Below are 8,193 nucleotides of genomic sequence, written 5' to 3'. Positions count from 1 at the left end.
AAACAGGTAATACATTCACTTGCTTAAAAATTCTGAAGTACAAAAGGGTGTAGAAGATTCTTCCTCCCATGTCACTCTCCCAAGCACCAGAATCTCTCTCCAGAGTCACCCAGTGCTCTCAATGTCTGGGGTGTATTTACAGACATCCTCTGTGCATACAGAAGCAAGCACATTGACACTGTTTCTCTCTTTTTGTATACAAATGATTGCATTTCTATACTTGGCCTATTCTATACCTGGCCTATTTCTTCTATTCCTCCATACTTGGCCTTTTTCATACAATGTATTCTGCGATTGGTGCCAGGCTGTATTATTCTTTTTTTTTTTTTTTTTTCTGTATGCCTTTTATGTTTGGATATATCATATGTATTTAACCAGCCCATGTTGGTGATTATTTAGGTTATTTTCAAATCTTTGCTTTATTAAACCATTGCACTGAGTAACTTATATGTAACACATATGAACAAGATATCTCTAGGAAAAATTCCTGCAAGTAGAATGCTATGGTTTGAATGTATGCGTCCCTCCAAAATTTATATGTTGGAACTTAAACCCCAAGGTGATGGTATTAAAAGGTGAGGCCTTTGGAAGGTGATTAGGTCATGAGGGTTCCACCTGGGAGAATGGGATTCATGCCCTTATGAAAGTACTGGAGGGCACTAGCCAGGCCTCTTTGGGCCCTTCCATCTCTTCTCCCACGTGAGGATGTAGGAATCAACCCTTTTGCCCTTCTACCACAAGAGGATGCAGCCAGAAAGTGCCATCTTGGAAGCAGAGAGCAGCCCTCACCAGACACCAAATCTGCAGGTGCCCTGCCCTTTGACTTCCCAGCCTCCAGCACAGTGAGAACTTTCTATTGTTTATAAATTACTTACTCTAAGGTATTGGGTTATAGTAACAGGAACAAACTAAGTCATACAATTTCTAGGGTGAAAGAATTTCATATCATTTCAAAGAGTGCATTATCTACATAATGTTGTTTAGAAATAATCAAAAATTTACAGAACATTTCCTGAAGCATTTGAGAGTACTTTTCCCAATCCCCTCCCAATACTTTAATGTGTGTTTCCCACCGGCAAGGATATTCTCCTACATAACCACAACTGTCAAATCAAGAAGTCAACATTGAGACATTACTACCATTGAATCCTCAGACCCTATTTGAGTTTTGCCCCAGTAACATCTTTATGGCAAAAGGACCCAGTTCAGAATCATATGTTAATTTCTTTTTATTCATGTCTCTTAGTCTCCTTCAGTCTGGGACAGTTTCTCAGATTTTCCCTTTTCATGACCTTGACATTTTCAAGATTACAGGCCAGTTATTTTATGAACTATCACTCACTTTGGGTCCGTCTCATTTTCTTTTCCATTATTAGTGTAGGTTGTATTCTGTAGGAATATCATGGGAGTGACGCTGTGTTCACTTGGTGCCTCCTGTCAGGTGGTACACGATTTTGATTTGTCCCACTGATGAAAGTAATGTCTGCTGGGTGTCTCCACTGTAAAATTTATCTCTATGGATTCATGGTCTTCTGTTTTATTCAATGGATTATAATCCATTATAATCATTATTTATTTTGATGCTCAAAATGTCCCTGATGTGGCCAGAAGAAGCCCCTTCAATGGGAGCCTTTCGGGCATGTCCCTATCGCTCTTTGAGCACTTTCTTGCTTTCTGATACCATATGTTCCAGGTTCATCTCACAGTCTTCCTGCCTGGAATCAGCCATTTCTCCAAGGAGCCCTGGGTCCTTTTCAAGGACAATATTAATTAATTAATTAATTTACTTATTTTTTGAGATGGAGCCTCTGTTGCCCAGGTTAGAGTGCAGTGGCACCATCTTGGCTCACTGCAACCTCCACCTCCCAGGTTCAAGTGATTCTCTTGCCTCAGCCTCCCAGGTAGCTGGGATTACAGGCATGTGCCACCACTCCCAACTAATTTTTTTTTTTTTTTTGTATTTTTAGTAGAGATGAGGTTTCACCATGTTGGCCAGGCTGGTCTCAAACTCCTGACCTCAAGTGATCCACCCGCCTCAGCCTCCCAAAGTGTTGGGATTACAGATGTGAGCCACCACACCCGGCTGAAAATACTATTTTAAAGCAAAGATCTGAATGCCAGGTGTACTCACTGCTATTGGGGTGTCACTGCTAGCAAGTCCTCTGGGAAGAGCTGGGGAATCTGTGTGTGTGTGTGCATGAGTGTGACTGTGTGTATACCAGCAAACCCACAGTACTCTATATTTATTTCTGTATCAATTATGTATATTGAAAACCATAAGTTCACATCAATATCTCCAATTCCAATCTGGTATTGTAGGGTTCATTCTGTTTGTTTTGGTTGGGGTCGTTCCCTCTTTCTGAATATGTAACTCTCTGCTCTGCCCTCATTTATTGTCTTTAGGACTAAATGAGTCCAGTAAGGGAAGAAGATAAGGAACTACATTGTAATTTTTTTTTTTTTTTTTTTTTGAGACTGAGTCTGTCTCTGTCGCCCAGGCTGCAGTGCAGTAGCGCAATCTCGACTCACTGCAACCTCCGCCTCCCAAGTTCAAGCGATTCTCCTGCCTCAGCCTCCCCAGGAGCTGGGATTACAGGCACGCGCCCCCACACCTGGCTAATTTTTTTGTATTTTTAGTAGAGACGGGGTTTCACCATGTTGGCCAGGCTAGTCTCAAACTCCTGACCTCAGGTGATCTGTCCGCCTCGGCCTCCCAAAGTTCTGGGATTACAGGCGTGAGCCACTGTGCCTGGCCCTACATTGTAATTTTGATGATTATTGCCAAACTGCCCTCCATAGACAACGTACCAATTTACACTCCTACTGGATACTTTTAAGCCTTTTCTTTTCCCAACCTGAGGTGAAAAAATATTATTTCTGATGTTTTAATATGTATTACTCTTATTATAAGATAACTTGATTTTTTTTTAATGTTTCTAATAAAAAATAGAAAAAGTTAACAAGGAGAGAATGCTGTAAATGGGTGTAACTTCTGTCTCTCATTTTCCGCCCTATGGAAAACATTAAAAAGGGTCAAAACATTTCTGCATTAGAATAGCTGCCTGCCTGTGGCTGGCAGGAACTTAGTTATGAGTTGTGGGCGTCCTTCTGTTGTCCGCCTGGAAGAACAAGTGCATTGGTGCCGTCCTGGAGACTTGAACAGCTCACGCGATTTCTCAAAACGCCTCCCGCAGTCAGCCGGCAGGAGCTGGCTCATGGTAACCAAAGAGTCAGCTACGCTCAGTGCTCCGTTACGGTGGGGCATAGGCTCCAGGACAAGAAGACTTTGGACACTTTGGGTGTCCTGGAATTTCCTTCTTGTGATTAAAATAATTAAAATGTAGTCTCACTCAGAGAAGAAAGGCATCCCTAATTTGAGCAGATCTTAAGACAATTATATGTTAGGTTAAAATTGCCCATATCTGAACTTTTTTTTTTTTAAACCTGCAAAAATGGCAGTTTCATGTGGTTTATATTTTAGATGTTAGTACATCTGGCCGGGCACAGTGGCTCATGCCTGTAATCCCAGCACTCCGGGAGGCCGAGATGGGCAGATTGCTTAGGCTCAGGAGTTCAAGACCAGCCTGGGCAACATGGTGAAATCCCGTCTCTACCAAAAAAACAAAAACAAAAACAAAAAATTAGCCGGGCATTGTGGTGGGTGACTGTGGTCCCAGCTACTCGGTAGACTGAAGCATGAGAATTCCTTGAACCTAGGAGGCAGAGGTTGCAGTGAGCTGAGATCGCGCCACTGCACTCCAGCCTGGTAACACAGCAAGACTTTGTCTTAAAAAAAAAAAAGATGTTTGTACATTTGCTTCTATGGGTCTCTACAGCCTGCAAAGTCCTCTTCTTCCCATCCCACGCCCCTCATTTACTTACTTATCTATCAATAATATCGAAACACAACAATTTAGACCCAATGCAAGCGGCACCTTTCTAGGGAATCTTTGCTCATACCCTAAAGAAATTAGCTCCTTTCTCATCACTCCCAAGCACTTTTCTGGTGTATCTTTTTTTTTTTTTTGAGGCAGAGTCTGGCTCTCTTGCCCAGGCTGGAGTGCAGTGGCTGGATCTCAGCTCACTGCAAGCTCCGCCTCCTGGTTTCAGGCCATTCTCCTGCCTCAGCCTCCCGAGTAGCTGGGACTACAGGCACCCGCCACCTTGCCCGGCTAGTCTTTTGTATTTTTTAGTAGAGATGGGGTTTCACTGTGTTAGCCAGGATGGTCTCAATCTCCTGACCTCGTGATCTGCCTGTCTCGGCCTCCCAAAGTGCTGGGATTACAGGCATGAGCCACCGCGCCCGGCCTGGTGTATCATTATAGGTTTGTTTTTTGTTTGTTTGTTTCAATTTTAAGTTCTGCCTTAACTTTTAGAAAGCTGTCTAATCTCTTTCTGCCCTATTGGACTACAAACTCTTTGAGGGCAAAGACTGAGTCTTGTTCATCACTATGTTCCTAGAATCTAACAGCAGGCTTTGTGTAAAGTCCTCAAAATGAATATGAATCAACAAATAAAAGTTTGTTGAATGAATTAGCAAACGAGTCAATGAATGAGGACTGCAGCAGGAATGGGGAATGGGCTTCCCAGAGAGAGGCTACAGCGCCAAAAGTCCCTAAAAGTCTCTGGAGCCCAGCTGCTCAAGGCCCTCAAGAGGCCAACCCCAGAAGCCAGGGCAGCCCCCATGCTGGGTGCATTTGTGTTGAGCCATAGTCTCGTCGCATACCCCAGTCCCTTCAGATGCTGAGCCCTGCTGGCACGCTTCATCTGCAATAGGCTGCCTTTGCTGCAGGCAGGGCTGCTTACTCCCCCAGAAAACCTCTGCTATGGGGGAAGTCCACACTTGCCAAAAGCTCTGCAGGAAGAACCATAGAATCATCTACTCCCCCAGGTTCAGAACAGTGTACGCTGTCCCAGACAGCCTGCTTGGGACATTCCTAGCTTGTGAAATTTCCTTTTCTAGGGGCACTGGAGCGTCACAGGAAATGCCAAGCAGCTGTTCGCCTCTTGGGTGTGGGATTGGACGGTCCCCAAGCCCGGTAATGCTCCTTCATCATCAGGCAGCTTGAAGGACGAACCTAGGCTCAACTTGGGAATGTGTCATGTCTCACCCCAGGTTCACAGCAGATGAAATTCCCTTTTCAGTAACAAAGAGAAAAGCCTGGCAAGTGCCCCCAGCTCTAGTGCCAAGGAGAAGCGGGAAGACCTGAGAATACAGAGCGTTCTCCTCACCTTTCAGAAGCAAGGCCCAGGGAGGAGACATGGGCTGCCTGGGTCTCCTGGCTTTGCCTGATCTTTCCAGGGACCGAGAACCCATCCTGACTGCTGAGACTGTTGAGCACCTGGGACTGCATTTTTCTAAATGGCTTGGTGTCCTGGCTTTGGGCATTGCCGAGAGGGATTCTTGGGTAGGATAGTAGGTGTGAAGGGGTCAGGTGAACCCAGGGAGAAAAGCTGGGGAGTAGAAGAGGAGAGTGAGTCAGCAGTGTGAGGTGAAGAGGCCTGGAGTGGCACACCTGAATTCAAACCCCAGCTCAGCTGAGGATTCATGACCTATGTGGTCTTGGACTGTACTTGAATCTGTCTGAGCCTTACTGTCCTCACCTATAAAAAGGGCAATGACATCTGCCTTGCAAGACTGGCTGAGTTGATTGAGTAAAAGAACACCTCTCTCTCTTTTTTTTTTTTTTTGGTTTTGGAGACAGGGTCTTGCTCTGTTGCCCAGGCTGGAGTGCAGTGAAGCAATCATAGCTCACTGCAGCCTCAACCTCCTGGGCTCAAGCAATCCTCCCACCTCAACCTCCCGAGCACTTGGGACTACAGGTGCAAACCACCTCACCTGGCTAATTTTTAAAAATTTTTGTAGAGATAGGATCTTGCTCTGTTGCCCCGGCTGGTCTCAAACTCCTGGCCTCAAGTTATCGCTCCCACCTCGACCTCCCAAAGTGCTGGGATTGCAGGCATGAGCCATTTCTCCCGGCCTAAAATAATATCTTTAAAGCACCTTACCCAGTCCTGGGAACCTATTAGGTGCTCAGCAAACATCAAGGAAGGTTGGGGAATGGGAAGATGTGTGGTAGATGTCCTGTGGAGCCGACACTCCCCCACATGCTCCCCACCAGACCGAAGCCCCTATTGGGGCACAACTGCATTTGCTGCTGTCACCTCTCATCTTGAAGATAGACCGTGAGACCCACTCCATATGCAGCTTGGCTTCTGGGATCACTTGAGTGGGGAAGGTTGGGACAGTGCCATTTCCCCCACCCTGGGCGGCTACCATGGACTGGGCCACTCAGAATCTCCCTGTGATCCCTTCTTCCCATTCCAAAGTCTGTGGAGAAAAGAAGGAGTCTCCTTTCAGCTGGGCCTTGCCACTATCAGAGTGGGGGATTCAGCAGCTGTGCCTCTGGCCAGCCACTACCCGTGCCTCTGAGCTCCCTCCTCTCCTGCCACTTCCAATGCAGGGGAAAGAGGCTGCCTGTCACCCAGTGAGGAGGAAGCAGGTGATAAAGGAGGCAGCTGTCTTCCTTCCCCAGTCTCCTCTCCATAGTCTAGGCTGCAGATGGGCCACAGCCTCAGGTTGAGATCAAGACAGGAAGGAAAATAAAGTGCTGCCCCAGGTCTTGAACTCTGGGAAGTATTCCCTATTCATACTGGGGCTCTTTTCCTTGCCTCCTGCCCAGGCCCTGATCTGAAGGAACTAGGAAAGGAGTGAAGAGCTTCTCAGAACTTCCCCTAGATACCTAGGCTGCCTCAGGAGGTGGTATGGTTTGGCTCTGTGTCCCCATCCAAATCTCACCTTGAATTGTAATAATCCCCACGTGTCAAGAGCGGTACCAGGTGGAGGTAATTGAATCATGGGGACAATTTCCCCCATGCTGTTCTCATGATAGTGGGTTCTCACAAGATGTGCTGGTTGTTGTTTGTTTTTGGTTGTTTTGTTTTGAGACTGAATCTCGCTCTATTGCCCAGGCTGGAGTGCAATGGCGCGATCTCAGCTCACTGCAACCTCTGCCTCCCGGGTTCAAACAATCCTCATGCCTCAGTCTCCCAAGTAGCTGGGATTACAGGCATGAGCCACCACACCTGGCTAACTTTTGTATTTTTAGTAGAGACAGGGTTTCGCCATGTTGGCCAGGCTTGTCTTGAACTCCTGACCTCAGGTAATCCACCCGCCTTGGCCTCCCAAAGTGCTGGGATTACAGGCATGAGCCACTGCGCCTGGCCGATGTGATGGTTTTATAAGGGTCTTCCCCCTTCACTTGGCACTCATTGTCTCTCCTGCCACCCCGTGAAGAGGTACCTTCCCCCATGATTGTAAGTTTCCTCAGGCTTCCCCAGCCATGCAGAACTGTGAGTTAACTAAACCTCTTTTCTTCATGAATTACCTAGTCTCATGTTATTTCTTCATAGCAGCATGAGAATGGACTAATACAGGAGTTTGTCGTCAGGTGTTGCTCCTCCTTCCAACCTCCCCAGGAGCAGCATTCAGGGCCAAGAAAGCCACAGTGACTCTGGCATACTCTGACACAATGAGTCATGGGTGTTCAGGAAGCAGAGGGAAGCTGTGTTGGAGAACAGGATGGGGCCGGGCTCCAAAGCCAAGCAGAAGAGAGTGGACTTGCGAAGATGGTGGGACAGGGACACACACTGGACCCGGACTAGGGGCTTGGAATTTCAGCCCAGCTCTGCCACCAACTAGCCGTGTGGTCTTGATCAAATCAGAGTACAGCCATGCACATCAGTGCCCTCATCTGTAAAACTGGGCATTTGAAACAAATGACTACTGAGGGTTTGTGATTTCTTTCCTACTCTAAACAATAAAGCAAGACTCATGAAGAGTTTCTGAGAAAGAAAATGATGTCATTCAAGCCAAGTCTTGGTAGAATTAGCCTGGAAGTGGGGTGCTGGGTGTTGAATCAGCTGCGCATTGTGGTTTAAGCCAGTGGGGTTTTCTGTTCTTGCAACATAAAGAAGCCTGCATGCTGGGCGCAGTGTTCTTTAAGGCAGATATTAAGACACTGGGCAGTGAGACAATCATGTTTGAGTCCCAATTTCCATATTTCAGAACTGTGTGACTTTATAATAAAGCTTCACTACACTATTTTGAGCCTGCTTCTTCACCTGCAAAGTCAGAGTTAATCAGAATGCCCATCCCCTAGTGCAGCTGCCAGATCTGGAGTTACTGCAGGC

Source organism: Macaca fascicularis, chromosome 7 (assembly GCF_037993035.2).
Source record: "Macaca fascicularis isolate 582-1 chromosome 7, T2T-MFA8v1.1".
NCBI classification, from domain to species: domain Eukaryota; kingdom Metazoa; phylum Chordata; class Mammalia; order Primates; family Cercopithecidae; genus Macaca; species Macaca fascicularis.
The sequence above is the reverse complement of the archived record's forward strand: the minus strand, read 5'-3'. Positions refer to the sequence as shown.